The sequence below is a fragment of the Bos indicus x Bos taurus genome, chromosome 1 (genome assembly GCF_003369695.1).
Source record: "Bos indicus x Bos taurus breed Angus x Brahman F1 hybrid chromosome 1, Bos_hybrid_MaternalHap_v2.0, whole genome shotgun sequence".
Taxonomy (NCBI): domain Eukaryota; kingdom Metazoa; phylum Chordata; class Mammalia; order Artiodactyla; family Bovidae; genus Bos; species Bos indicus x Bos taurus.
Genome location: NC_040076.1, coordinates 76222110 through 76238155, shown reverse-complemented (window position 1 = coordinate 76238155; position 16046 = coordinate 76222110). Strand labels below are relative to the sequence as shown.

At 33.1% G+C, this 16046-nt stretch overlaps 1 long non-coding RNA gene and 1 pseudogene across 2 annotated transcripts in view; one reads left to right on the top strand and one right to left on the bottom strand.

Moving 5' to 3' along the window:
• The window catches only part of LOC113890546, an 80629-nt gene that overhangs the window by 20316 nt on the left and 44267 nt on the right, over positions 1–16046 (bottom strand). The gene's annotated exons all lie outside the window — the stretch shown is intronic.
• On the top strand, positions 15246–15729 carry LOC113890535 (annotated as a pseudogene). Its single transcript, XR_003510517.1, has one exon. The product of XR_003510517.1 is annotated as a 60S ribosomal protein L23a pseudogene (transcript).

Below are 16046 nucleotides of genomic sequence, written 5' to 3'. Positions count from 1 at the left end.
TGCTATCGTAGACTTACCATTGAAGGAAATTCAAAATATCACTGTTTAATACCTTATCTGTTTCACAAATACCCTTCCAAGTGGTATCGTCTTCTCTAAGGGCAAGGGCTAGCTCACTGCCATCTAGGATAGCCTATGTTATCATTAACTTAATTTATTAAAATACTTTGTCCAAATCTATTGCCTTGAGATTTCTATCCATGGTGCAATTGTATTTCTTATGACCATACATATATCTATTCTGTTTATATGAAAAACTTTCCAATATAATTAATTTATAACTTCTCATTTATATAGGCTAAATCCTGTTACTTTTCAATTAATTCTCTGTGTGATGCCAAGGACTCTTCACCATTATCATTTTCCTTTTCTACATACGACAGCATATCTACATTTATAAGGTTTAGATTTACATAGAAAATAGAATACATTTTTTCAGGCTTTATTTCCTGGTTTGCTTTATTCATTGATGTTTCTTATAAAATATTTATTAATGTAGATTGCATGTACAAAGGGAACAATACAAAGTTTTCTTTGATTAACACAGTGAAAATATTCATATTTTATATAAATCAGTGACAATTTATTGAATATATAAGTGCAGAAACTTTTACTATGGATAAGTCTAATAATTATAAAGATTTTAATTTTCCCAAATTAATTAGTGGAATTAACATAATTTCACTACTAAACCTTACCGTTTTTTTTCTTGGAACCTTATAATGAGACAATAGATATTATCTGGAAACATAAACAGGTAAGGATGTCAAAGAATATTTAAAAAGCAAAAGTAGACATAGTTTAAATATTTCTCTAAATTAAAAAAATATTGTGCTCAATAAAATATATGTGCAAAATAGATAATAGGCAATAAAATAGACTGCAAATAACATATTTTGAAGACATCTGCAAATAAATAAGGAACTTGGGGGTTATTTAATAATATATCTAGAATAAATTGTTTCAAAATTTAGAAAAAAATAACTTCCCAAGATATACCAAAATTATATACATTTAAAGAGTTAGATACATAAGAATAAATTCAGGTTGTTTTCTGAAGTTATATTTTATAATTTTTGAAGCCATAAACAAACTATAAAATGTACTTGAAATTTCCTCCTTCCCAAGTCCAGGTAGCATGGTGGAGCAATATAGTGGACTAGTATAATATTACACAGAATTTTAAGATAACCAGAGTACCTGCCAACTACTGGAATAAAGATCAAAAAAATAACATATCTCAGGGTCAAAACAATAAATGTGTATTGCAGTCTATCTCATTCAAAACAAACTCTTTTTTCCTTTGCCGATGAGGATTGACAATAATACATTCTGCAGTTCAATAGCTGCATACTAAGTGTTAGAGACTATCTGGGTCTATTTAATAAGGATCCGCTGCAGTGGGTACTGCCATCTGGTGAGGGTTACCATATTCTCTGTTATCTGTCATTACCCCTCTGAGTTTGGGGGCATGGTACTGCTGAACTGAATGGGGGCAGGGTCACCACTCCAGCCTATTTTATATCTTTGATAATTATATTTACCTCTGCAGTTCCTTCTGGGATGTGGTAATACAGCTGGCTTACTATCCTGGCAGTGTGATGGGACAGTTTCAGGAGCTTTCACTTGGTATTTCTTACCATAATATAATTTGTTCCACAGTCAAGATAATCAATATGAGGGTTCAACTAGCTTATAAGTATATGCATGCCAATTATGTTCTGGGGATCATGGATACAACCTGAGGATGCATCCAAGGACCTGTCCTACATACAGTAACTCGGATTTGGACCATAATTCCATTTATCACCTGCTTCCCTAAGTCCTCAGCCTAAAATGACAAATACAAAGCATTTGAGATCTCATGTTTTAGATCCAATGACAGTTCAAATTTCATAATTACCCTACAAACATAGGCTGACTCTCATATGGTTATGTAACTCTGGGTTACACACCTATATTATCCAGCAAAACTTAAGGTCAGAACTTTATTTAAAAAAGATCCCAAGTTGATAGTGTACCCAGTTATCTGGCCAAGGAAAACATAAATTATCTTTGGAAGAATACAGAATCAATGTAGTCCTCAAAATTTTCCATGGGTATTTTTCAGAACAAGAGCTTGCAATTCTAAGGTGTTCCCTTCTCTCCAATTTTATTGGAAGAGCTTGAGAAAGATCTGTGTTAATTTTTTTAAATGTTTATAAAATTCACAAGTAGGATGTTTATGATTAACAAGTGGGAGGTTTATGATTACAGCTTCAACATTATTACTCACTATTAGTCTGTTCAGATTTTCTGTTTCTTTATGATTCAGTCTTTCCAAATTCTATGTTTCTGGGAATTCATCTATTTCATCTAGGTTATCCAAATTTTGTGGGTATACTTTTCATATTAGTATGAATCTTTGAATTTCTTAAGTTTTAATGTCTCCTGTTTTATTCACATTCTTGTTTATTTGAGTCTTTCCACTCTCTCTCTCTCTTTTTTTTTTTTTGATTAAGCTAGCTAAAGGGTTATCAATACACTTCCCCTTTTCAAAAAACTAACACTTATATTTGCTAATATTTTCTATTGTTTTTCTAGTTTCTATTTTATCTTGAAATACTAAAAATTCATTTTTAAAAGTTAAAACAATATATGTTGAAGTTGTAGGCTCAAGTCAAGCATCAACCACCACAAAAGTTAAAACCTATTTGAACTCCGCAGACCCAGTTAGATTTCACATGGGAATGACCCTGTTTAACTTTAAAACTAATATATATGCAATGATTTCAATATCATTATCAACACAAGGAATCTGAGCTTCCATCTTGCACTCAGACTAAAGTCACCAGCAGGGTAAACCCAGAGTAAACAAAAACAGTTTTCTAGGCGTGCCTCATATAATACTAGACTTAAGCAAAATGTGTGTGTGTGTGTGTGTGTGTGTATGTTCGTGCGCTCATGCTCAGTTGTGTCTGACTCTTTGCAACCCCATGGACTTTAGCCAGCCAGGGTCCTGTGTCCATAGAATTTTCCAAGCAAGAATACTAGAGTGGGAAGATGTCTGGGTATTAATTCCAACTCATCTTTAGACAGGTTATCTTCCTTGTCAAGGCCACAGTTTATTCTGATGTAAAATAAGTGGGTTAAAATAAAATTTGTGTACTGAAAATATGACCAGTAGGACAAATATAGTTTGTCTATCCCATGGTAGTGAATCACCTGATATTTTTAGGACACCTTAGAAGTCTTAATTTGCTGTTAGAGCTCATCTAATATGGGAGTTTGAACTGATTAAGCATTTAAACCCTAAACTACTGCTTCTGGAAAATGAGAAAAAAAGAGAAAGAACTGCAAAAACTCTCCCCAGGAATTATCATCTCTGCAATGAGAGACATGTTTTCATCTCTGCTTGCCCTGCCTGATGAGACTTATCCCACAAAAAGAGGTTTTAAATGTCACTTTTGTTTCATAGTATAAGCAATATGTCAATTTTGTACTGAAGAGGCAGACAAGCAGTGGTCAGATTAGAGAAATAAAGAGCCACTTATCCTAAAGTTCCAATAGAATGACATTATATATTAGTTAAAGCATTTTACCATTTGTAATTTGGACATTAAATTATATAAGTGAGTGGAAATAATTTATCAGACATAATAATAACACAATCTTTGGCAGATTTTTAAAATTAATCTCCCTGTCATATCTCATAAACTTAAAAATATGAAATATTTTTTAAACAATTCTTAACTAAAGTGAGGAGGGTGATTCATTTTGGACATTTACTTTGCATCTTACATTTTAAGGTCTTAGAACATTCAATTTCATGGGAATTACTTTGTCCCTTAAAATTCAGGTATTTCTTAGGGTCAAAGAAGTCAAATAATTAAGGAACAACTTGCTTCTTAGACTTAGTTTTTGATCTTGCTTGTTTGGAATGCAAGCAAAGACTTGGATTACTTTTGAACCAGCTCATACCAATTTCACAATCTCCTGCTCTGGCATATCTAAGGAAAGTGGTTTTATTAGATATAAAAAGCTATTCATCCAACTAATCATATAAGATTTATTTCTGAAAATGTGTTTGGGGATGTTGAGTGTGAAGTTTAAAAGATTTTAGCTTCTTTTAGAATCTTAAAATCAAAGAATATTTTTATAACTTTTGCTCTCCTTAGAGATATAGCATTTAAGAGTCTCAAGAGGAAAAGCTTATTTTTTTTTTTCTCATACTTTTAAAGCACAGTTTGGAAAATATACACTTTAAAATTTTGTATTTGGAAATAATCTCAATTTACAAAGAGTTAAGAGTTACAAAATAAACATAGTACAAAGAACATATATATAAGTTTAACCCCAGTTCATCTGTTATTAACATTTTATCCCATTTGCTTATTGATTCTCCCTCCCTCTCTGTCTCCTCCACACTCCCCTCCCATTCTCCTCTCTTCTGTCTAACTTCTCCTGAAATAAGGGTTTTATTTTCCTGTTCAAGCTGACTGTATTTACTACTGTGGAAGTAATAAAAGGAAGTGGGGGCATTTTTGATGAAAACAAGAATATGATCTTGCAAAACAAAAGTCTCAGATGTTTTTGCAGAAATTCCAGGGAATAGAGGCATCTTTTTTATGACAAGGGAAAAGAAACTGCCTCTACCAGAACAGAATATACAGGAGAATCCCGAGGTTAGAAGTGTGAAGCTCATTCAATCAAATGTTCCCACCAAGGCCTCAAGTCTCATTCTTTTTTCTATTAGCACCAAGTCTTTTACATGAGACCTAGAAAGGTCATAGAATTAGTTGTAACTGTACTACTTTTATCATTAAAAGTTGAGCCTCTGCCTTGTATCTACAGGAGATGTCCTCATGGAGGTTTTTCTTTTTTTTTTTTTCAAACTACCTGAGTCTATTACTTTATTTTTTAAGCTTTGAAAGTTGTAAATAAAAGCCAGTCAAATGACAATCTTAAGAATTACCATTGTCCCTACCATGATATTTAAATATCAACCTTTTAAAACTGTTCCTGAAGCTAAAGCTTTTGCCTACACCTTATTTTAATCTACATATCTTTGGTAAGACTCTTACTGAATGAATATAAGTCTGTGGCATGCAAGAGTTATTGTCATCCCATTTACCACTAGCAATGAAGTCCTTACTGCTTGCTGGTGAGTATTTTAGTTTTAGAATCAAAGGTAATAATTACATCCTGCTTATCAGATATCACGCAGCAAGAAGGGAATGAAATGAAATATTTAGTGTTGAGAGAAAAAAATATGAACTTAGAATTCTGTACCCTACAAAACTATACTTTAGAAATGAAGGAGAAATTCAGGTTTTCTCAAACAAATATTGAGGGAATTTCTTGCTTTTCAAAAAAAGATGTTAAAAGAAGTTCTTTAGAGATAAGGAAAATAATATTGGTCAGAAACTCAGATCAACATAAAGAAAAGAGGAGACTAAAAAAAGAAAAAATAAAAGTAAAATCAAAACTTTTATTAGTTTTATTTTTAACCTATCAAAGAAAACAGTGTATTCAAAATAATAAAAGCAACAATGTATTCAATGCTTATAGCTTATGTGTAACTGAAATTAATGAGAGCAATGATACAGGGGATGGTAGTAAAGAATGATAATTATTTGCTATATTTGTACTTGCACTACATGAGAAGTGATATATTGTTATTTGAAAGAGGACTTGTATTTGTTTCAAATGTATATTGCAAACTCAAGGGCAATCACCAAAGAAAGTAAACAAATTATAACTGATAGGCTAAGAAAGGAAAGAAAATGGAAACCTATTAAGTGCTCAATCTAAAAAGAGAATCAATGAAATAAAAAGCTGATTCTTTGAAAAGATTGATAAAATGAATAAGCCTAATTATAGAATGAAAATGTATAAATACTGTTTTGGTGAAATTTCTCTTGCAGCACACTCAAAATACTTCTACTTAAATATTTACATTTCTTCACTATTGCAAAAAAAATCCAGGAAACATTTGGCTTGTCCAAAAAAAAAAAAAAAACAAACATTAATCTTTTTACTACCACTTATGCTGTTGAAAAGAGATAACTAATATTCATGATGAATTATACAAAAGTACTAGCTGACAGATTTCCAGAATTCATATCTTTTCCATTTAGATGTCTAGCACCAAACTGTCTTGACATTCTTATAAAGATTTGAGGGAAAATGGCCTAAGAATTTGTTTACTTGTAAGTATGATGGGATTTAATCTCGGTAGTTGAGTAGGTGGGCGATTCTGCAAATGCTTTGCCATGCAGCAAATATATTCATACATCCACCTAAATAAAAACTGTTGAATTTAAGTTAATGTCCTTTTTCTTTTCCATCTTTCCCCTACAAGACATCACATACACTTTGCTGAATATTCAAAATTGAGAATATCTCACCTTTGGAAACAAAATTTCTGCTTGAAGTTCTTACTTTATAAATCTTTCAAAAAAGCTTGTTTTCAAAAATACTTAAACAGATCTGCAGATGGCAGAGATTTCACATTTTCGTAGATGACACATGGTTTTTTCAGTAAGAGAATCTTATGATGATATAGCTCATTTTACATATAGCATTATGAACTTATTCTATAAAACTTATGTGTGAGAAATGCCACATTTACATTTTTTCCCTAGGTTAAATTAAACCTAGCTCTGAGACCTTATCACCCATGCTAGTAAAGTATCCAGTATCACTCATGATGGCGTATATCAAGCTTACTTGGTGTCAGGACAGTGGAAACATGCATGATCCTTTTGCTATTGTGATCACATGGTTAGCTCTTCTCAACTATAAAATATCACTTTTGAATGTTAGGACTGTATCTTTTTCTTGGTCAAAGACTGTGCTCCTGGCTCAGCAGCACTGCTATTGTTACTTACAAAGAGTGGTACCAAAAAACCATTCTGCACATGCAATAGCCTGACCTCTTACAGGAGTCCAGCCAAACTCTGTATGGCATAGATTGCAAGTTGCCGTCACCTCTAAATTCTCTGCCACTTCCATAATTCTTCAAAGAGAATCCAACTCTCCTTCCAAGTCTGGCTGTATTTCTCTCACTGACCAAATACTTGTCTCTTTCCTTTCTTCGCCTTCAATGAAACGTCAGCTTAATTTCTTCCTCAGAGGCCTGGATAGGGTCATTCTTCAACAATTAACACGTCACATCACATACATAGCCATTAATAACACATACACCCCAGCAGTGAAAGTGCCAAGTACTAGCCATTGGATCAACTAATGAACTCCCTATCACATTATTCAGAGGGAAGAAGCCTTGTGCCATCTTCTCAGATGTTGAGAAGTATAAAAATACTTCAGGTAAAAGAAGGATAAAAACATGAAGAAAACATGAAGAAAAAAACATGGACTATAAGACCTAAGGAAAACAAAAATGAAAATTTCTTATTAAAAGGGTAAAATGTACTGCAAAATGGCATTATTTTTCCAATTCATCACTATGATTTAGAGGGCTACATTTTATAGTCAAAAGATTACATGAAAAAATTCTAATTAAAAAATTATTCATCCCATGATTTTAACTTTCAAAAAATTTAATTTCAAGAAACTTGAGCTGAATCAATCCAGCATATTTGAACCGTACAATTTGGTTTTGTTCACTTGCAGTTTCCATCTGGGATCGAAATATACGCTGCCAAAGAAAGCCTAGGAAGGTGGCTTATATGGGTTTCCCATCTGGGATCTCTGATACTCGGCCAGCAGTCTCCTGGGAGACCTTGCATTGGGTCATAGCCAGATTCAGGGCTGTTATTTTGAGTGTTTAATGTTAGCATAAAACCAAATGAAAATTAAATAAGGTGTGGAACAGGACAGGGCCTTCTCCAGTGGGTGAGCAGCACATCTTTTGCGATCAGCCATTCGATGCTGGAGTTAGCTATTTACCATGGGGTTGACCTTTGGCCAATTACTTAATTCCTTTAAACCTAAAGTTCATCATATGCAGTTATAAACGAAGCATTTATCACAATAGTGTGTGTTAGTAGCTCAGTTGTGTCTGACTCTTTGCAACCCCAAGGACTGTTGCCCACAAGGCTTTTCTGTCTATGGAATTCTCCAGGCAAATATACTGGAGTGGGTAGCCTTTCCCTTCTCTAGGGTATCTTTCTGACCCAGGGATCAAACCTGGGTGTCCTGCGTTACAGGAAGATTCTTTACCATCCGAACCACCAGGGAATACTTATTACCTAATAGAACTCAATAAATAATATATTTGCTAATTAACTCTAATTATTAATGCCAATAGATTGAATATTCAAGTTTGTCATTTTTTGTCATTTCTAAGGTATTGTCTCAGAGAAGGTTATGGCACCCCACTCCAGTACTCTTGCCTGGAAAATCCCACCGACGGAGGAGCCTGGTAGGCTGCAGTCCATGGGGTTGCGAAGAGTCGGACACGACTGAGTGACTTGCCTTTCACTTTTCACTTTCATGCATTGGAGAAGGATATGGTAGCCTACTCCAGTGTTCTTGCCTGGAGAATTCCAGGGACAGGGGAGCCTGGTGGGCTGCCGTCTATGGGGTCACACAGAGTCAGAAACGACTGAAGTGACTTAGCAAGGTATTGTCTAAACAATGCTATAGAAATAACACAAGTGAAAAGTAAAAAAAAAAAAAACAGAAATCACCGAAAATTTCATTCACCATCTTAAAAGTCAGGCACAAGTTCTTATTTTTTTTTAATTATTAGTATCCATATGTATGCTAACAATATTTATATAGTGAAAGCACACTATAATACAACTTCAAAAGTCGATAAAATTTCACTTTCCTCTAAACAGGGAACATATTCAGTGTGATATACCTTTTGTGTAATACATATTATTGAGTTGAATAAGAATTTTAAGAGTAGTCTCTATAGCCAATATTTTTAATGAGTGGACTATAATTTACCTAACTAAATTCATTATAGCCATAACCATAGTTTCCAGTCTGCAAAAAAAGCATCCTAATTTATGACTGTTATATAGATCATTGAATATCTGTTAATTTTAGTGCTAGTTTTCTCTTTAAATAGTGTCTCAACTTGAATAAATTATTTTGGTTAACTTTTTATTTTATAAATAACATTGTGAAGGACATCTTTTCATATATAGTTTTTACTCTTCTGGCATTATTCCTCTGGGAGAAATTAACAAGATTAGGATTTAGTCAGGTGGAGATATTACAAAATAAACTGTAAACTCTTCCGTTTTGTGTGATTCTTTTAATAAAGAAAATGATAATCTGTTCATTTTCTTATAATTTCTCTTTAATTATGTTCTGTCATCAAAGTTCAGATGGAATTAGTCAAATTGTCCGTCTGTCTGTGGTTTCTCTACAAATGGATTTTAGGATCTATCAAAAACAACCAAGGCAAAAATGTCTGTTCTCTATAAAACTTTATTTTACAAGTAGCTTCCAAACTGTGGTTTGATTGATCAACGTATGCATGAGCTAAAGTAAGTATTAATTTTCCACATTTCCTTATTTTTATGAATTAAATTAAAATATCTTATAAACTCCCAACTCAGGAATGTCAAAAAGTTGATTATCAATGTTTAAAGGACTCCTATCCTTCTTTGGCACCTACATGGTCCTAACTAATAGGCTCATATGGAGAAGTCTTAATAGTCTGGGTTATTTCCGTCACTATCATTGTTTTCTTTGGTTTCTCAGGAACTGTGTTGTGAAGTATAACTTTCATGGTTGATGTCTTCCTGGAACACAGGGATCTTCAACTTTCCACTACAACTGGAGTTCTTTGAGTATAGCTTCTAAAGGAAAATGCATGGCTATTTTCTCTTTGATTGGCAGGGAGACCACACCTAGTCGGTTTCCAGGGTTACTCTATGTTTTAGTCATCTATGACAAATCGCCATAAACTTAGTATCTTAAACAACAAACATTTATTTCTCATGATTCTGGAGGCTGAAAAGTTCAAGACCAAGACTTCTGGCTGGCAGACCCAGTGTCTGGTAAAGCCTGCTTCTTGGTTTGCAGATAGGTGTATCCTCATATGGTAGAGAACAGAGAGAGAGAGAGGGAGCAAATGCTTCAATCTCTTCTTACAAGGACACTAATCCTATTTATGAGGTCTCCACCTTAATGACCAATTACATCCCAAGACATCACCTCCTAAAACAATCACATTGGGGGTTAGGATTTCAACAGATGAATTTGGGGAGCAGAGACACAAACTTTTTGATAACGTTCTCCTTTTGTCTAGTTCCCAGGGCTTCCTTGTGAATAATTCTACCTAATTCCCTCAAGGGCATACGTCTTGCAGAATACTGTCAGTGCATTTTGGGTTTATCTTCCAGAGCAGCTCTAACTCCATTTGAAGTACATAAAGCACACAATGCTATTAATTACTCTTAATGGGGAAGATAGGCTAGAACTAAATATCTCCAAAGCCTAGTTGCCATCTGGAGGGTGAAGAATGGAATAAATGCTAGATGCTTTATTTTTTGTTGTTGAGATAATATTAGTTTGATAATAATATTAGTGATAATAATGCTTTTAAATGATATCAATTGAATCTTTTTATTTTTTTGCTTTTTCCTTTACATATCATAATTTATTTGCCAGCTATAAGAAGCCCTGTTAGGTGCTGTGAGGAATCTGATACTTACGTGGGATGGTGGATGGGATCAAGGTAAAACTTTATGAAGTGGTCTTAAGAGAATCACTTTCTATTAAGTAGCTTAGAATCTAGTCTAGTGGTTGAAAGCAGGCTCTATGGATTCAGATCCCAGCTCTGTCACTTACTATCTGTGGTCAAATCAGTTGATTTCTCCATACTTTAGTTCTCTCGTCTGTCAAATGGTTAACAATGACCTTCTGGGATTGTTATGAAGATTGTATGTTAATATGTATTATAATATTGTTAATATGATGGTAAAAGGAACTTAGAAGAATATATGATGCATAATAAATTTTAACTATAATATGGTGTGAAAAGCACAAACAATATATAAAAGGAAAATGAAAGAGAAATTAGATTCTCCTGGGAGGAACAGCAATGTTCTCACACAGGAGATAACTAAATTGATCTTTGAATAATGGGTAGAAATCAAAACAGGTAGAGGTAAGATCATTTCACATGAGAAAAGTGTAAGTACATAGAGGTTTGGGGTTTTTTTTTATTTGAAAAAAATTCCTTAGCCTCATATGTGAGGCAAATAGGATGCAAGAGAAGGTTTTCAAGTGATGCAGCATGATATTATGTTGGAAATACGAGTTGAGGCAATCAAAAAATCTTATACACCAAGTTAAAATACTATGATCTTACCCTCTTAGGTAACAAAACATTATCAGAGCTTTTCTGAGCAAGTAACAAATAGAGTCTTGCAGTTTTTATGGAAACTATAATAGCAATGCTATGCCTGGTTCGGAAGGGAAAGACACTGTAGACTGGTAGATTTCTGAAAGTGTTTGTGCGTGATGACTGAGCAGGGAGAGTTAAAGATAATGGTGGCTTTCTGGCTGAGTGACTGAAAGAATATTTATCCTATTAACTGAGCTAAGAAAAATACTGTACACATTGAGAATAATAAGTAAGGGAAGTCTGGCCTTTAGGGCTGTCAATCCTGTATGTTTCTACTAGTCTAAATTTGGCATGCAGATGGTACCATTATTATTATTGTTGCTTAACATTTACTGAGTGTCGACAGCAAGCTAAGCCTGGTGTGGAACATTGGAAGGCACGCATATCTCCACATTTCCACTCCCACCTCCATCTGGTCCCTTTGCTTTGTTATTGTCATATTTTCTCAGCACTTATAAGTTGGTCACTGGTTTGTTATTCATTTAATAATTACTAAGTATGAGATGGCATTCATTTATCAATCAGTAAGTCATAATAAATGGGTACATGGGCCTAATATTTTGTTTAAATAAGGGTTGCCGTACCTGTATTACTTAGTGCTTTGCAATTTTGTGACAAGGTTTGCATTTGTTGCTCATTCAGATCTTAAGAAAATATGAAGCCACTGTTTTGTTTCAAAATATTTAAAATCACAGAAACATGAATAGAATAATATTACAGATTAATATTATTAATAACGTTATCACCGCTTCAGACACACACATATACATTTTTTAAATAAAGAGAAAGAACATTATATTATCAGATAAATTCAAAATCGCTTTCTTTTTCTCTGCCCAGTACTAACTACCTCTCTCTATATAGCTTCCAGAAGTAATCACCATGAAAAACCTAACATATCTTATATCTTTCTAGCCAATTATATTGTACTTTTATTACCTATATGTGCATCTTCATAGAACATTTAGTATGATTTTGTGTATTTTAAATTTTTAATTAAATTATTTTATTCTGTGTGTTTAAATCTAAAAATTGTTCACTCAACATTTTATTCATGATCTTTACAATTAAGCTTAGCTATTGCCTATTAGTAAGTCTCTCAATTCAGGGATAAATTATAAATTATTTAGCCATTTTCCTGTTTGTAATATTTTGACTGCTTTTGATTTTTGCTATTGTAAACATTATTTCAACAAAAATCTTTGTATGTGTACCATGTGGCACATATACAAGGATTTTTTTCTAGCTATTAGAATTCAAATTACTAGGCCTTTGGATATTAATGCATATTCACATTTTTAACTGTAATCAATATCGCAAAATTTACTCTGTAATATGATTGTACTATTTCACACTTCTAGCAGCAATGTATCAGACTTTCTGTTTTCCACAGCATACACCATGATCTGGTATTGTTACCTTCTTTTCATTTTGCTAATCTTATGGTTGTAAAATGGAACATCATTACTGTAATATGTATTCCCCTGATTGCTAGTGAGAGTTAAGATCTTTTTAAATCCTTATGGGGCTTCCCTGGTGGCTCAGATGTAAAGAATCTACCTGCAATGTGGAAGACCTGGGTTCGATCCCTGGGTTGGGAGGATCCTCTGAAGGAGGGCATGACAACCCACTCCAGTATTCTTGCCTGGAAAATCCCCACGGACAGAGGAGCCTGGTGGGCTACAGTCCATGGGGCCGCAGAGTCGGATACGACCGAGCGACTAAGCACATAAACACAGTATATCCTTAAGAGCCATTCAATTTTCCTTGTTAGTGAACTGCCTTTTCATATATTTTGCCTACCTTCCTATTGAGTTATATTCCTATTAATTTTTAGCTGCTTAATTGAAATTTGATTGATATATAATAAAATGCATATATTTAAAGTATGCAAGTTCATAAGCTTTGGTGTAAATATATATCAGTGTAGTCAAGGTAATTATTGGTAGAAGCTTTTAACATATTCTTAGCAATAAATTTGTTTGTTAAATATTTTGTAATATATACTACCATGATCGGGCTTCCCTTATGGCTCAACTGGTAAAGAATCTGCCTGCAATGATGGAGACCTGGGTGTGATCCCTGGGTTGGCAAGATACCCTGGAGAAGGGAAAGGCTACCCACTCCAGTATTCTGGCCTAGAGAATTCCATGGACTACATAGTTCATGGGATCACAAAGAATCAGAGACAACTGAACGACTTTCACTTTCAGTTTTCACTACCATAATCTGGCTCATCATTCATCTTACTAGGTCGTCATTAGTCATAATAATTTAAAAACTTGATCTAGTTCTTTACTAGTCTAATTTTTAATGGATTTTGCTAATTTTGTATATCAAACTAATACTTTTTAAATCTAAGAGTTCAAAGTTATCTTACTGTTTTCCTCTAATAGTTTTAAAATATTTTTCTCATTTTAAAATAACTAATTCATGTGGATTTACCTTTTATGGGAAAAGGAATGAAACTTAATCTTTTCTATACAGATAGTTGTTCCAGCACACCATTTACTGAATTCCCTCTTCATTCCTCATTGATGGGTAACATCATTTCTATCATATATTAACAATTTTTTTGCATAAAAATTGTTTTGGAGAAGTCTAAACTCCAAACATTGTATTATTTCTCTATTCCTGGGTCAATAGCAGAGAGATATGATTGTTAATACCTTAAACTATCATATTAGGAAGGTTTCTCTCCGATTATTATTATTCCATATCTTACTGCCTGTTTTTATTCCTTAGTCTCCCAGTTCCATTCCCTCTCTCTCTCCCTCTCTTTTTTCCTACCTCTATCTCTATCTCTCTCTTTTTCTCTTATGATCTCAATCAGAATTGCATTAAATTAATAAATTAATTTTGAAGGATTGACATTTTAATATTAGTATTTTTCACTTGAGAATATTGTTTTCTATTTATTCAATCTAATTTTAGAGTCTTCAACTTTGTTTCACAAATCCCACTATGATTTATAATCTTTGTGTTATCTTAAATGACTTATCTTGTTCTATGACATTGTTATTTGGATGTGGCTGAAATATTTAAATTATATTTATTTTTGTGAGTTGACTAGATAACATGAAAATCCTATTGTATTTTCTGTGCCTTATCTCCATATTCTCATTGTTCTAAGTAAATGATATTAACTTTTTATTTTCTAATATCTCTTTTCCTTTTATCTTGTTTCATGAGTGTGAAATGGTAAAATATTGGCTGTTATTGACAATAGTGATTAATTCTTTCATTAATTAAAAGGCATCTCCAGGTTCATCTTAGAACATTATGTTTATGATTGTCAGTAGTAATTTCATTAATCACTTTAAGGAAATTTCTATTCCTACTTTGCTAAAACATTCTTATTATTATTTTAAATTATCAATAAATGTTTAATTTTATTGAGTAGCTTTTTATTTATTAAGCTAATCTGAATATTTCTCAAATTTAATCTGCTAAAATACATAATTAAATCAATTACAGTTTCATTTGACTATAATTTCTCTCTTATGGTAAATCCCACTGACTGATGATATAATCCATGCACACACACACACACACACACACACTATTGTATTAAAGTTGCTTAACTTCTTTAATACGTTTAGATTTTATGTTCATATGTAAAAATGTTCTATAATTTTTAAGTGTCATAGTTTTACCTGTCTCATAAAATTAGTTGCACCAGGTTTCCCTTTTTGAGTCTCTGCAATATTTAGTGTAATAAATAGTACGCAATTTTATTTTATTAATTTATGCTTTTATCTTCTACATTCCATGTACTTGTGTTTATTCTATGGTTCTTTTTCTGGCTTCTTGATTCAAACTTTAGCTCATTTACTTTCATTTTTTCTTTTTTCTTATCACAGACTTTGTTTTGTCTGCTAGCAAGTATTCAAGAGTTTTAAAAATTTATTTGAAGCCTGATAAATATACAGTTGTAAACTCCATGTTGAAGGCCAAGAAAGCAGTGTTGAAAGGTGTCCACAGCCACAAAAAAAAGAAGATCCGGACGTCGCCCACCTTCCGGCGGCCCAAAACACTGCGGCTTAGGAGGCAGCCCAAATATCCTCGGAAGAGCGCCCCTAGGAGAAACAAACTTGACCACTATGCCATCATCAAATTCCCCCTCACCACTGAGTCAGCCATGAAGAAAATAGAAGACAACAACACACTGGTATTCATTGTGGACGTCAAGGCCAACAAGCACCAAATTAAACAGGCTGTGAAGAAGCTCTATGACATTGACGTGGCTAAGGTCAATACTCTGATCAGGCCTGATGGAGAGAAGAAGGCATATGTTCGACTGGCTCCTGACTATGATGCTTTGGATGTTGCCAACAAAATTGGCATCATCTAAACTGAGTCCAGCTGGCTAATTCCAAATATAAAAGTTTTCACTATAAAAAAAAAAAAAAGAATTTATATTTTCTTTCTAGCATTCATGTAATTATATGTACATAATTAGATACAATATATACAAATTATATAAACACTAAATAATAAAATAGCATAAATATATGCATATTTATATATAATTGTCTTATACATATTTTTATATCTGCCAAGGCAGTTCAGGATAGTCACCTAAACAAATAATACTGAAACTATGATATTTTTCTACAAAAGAACTTTCAGTGTCACTTTGCACTGTAAAAGATTAAGCTGAAATGAATGATAAACACAAATATCAAGTGTAAACATATAAAACTGATAGAAGAAAATTCTTGTGATC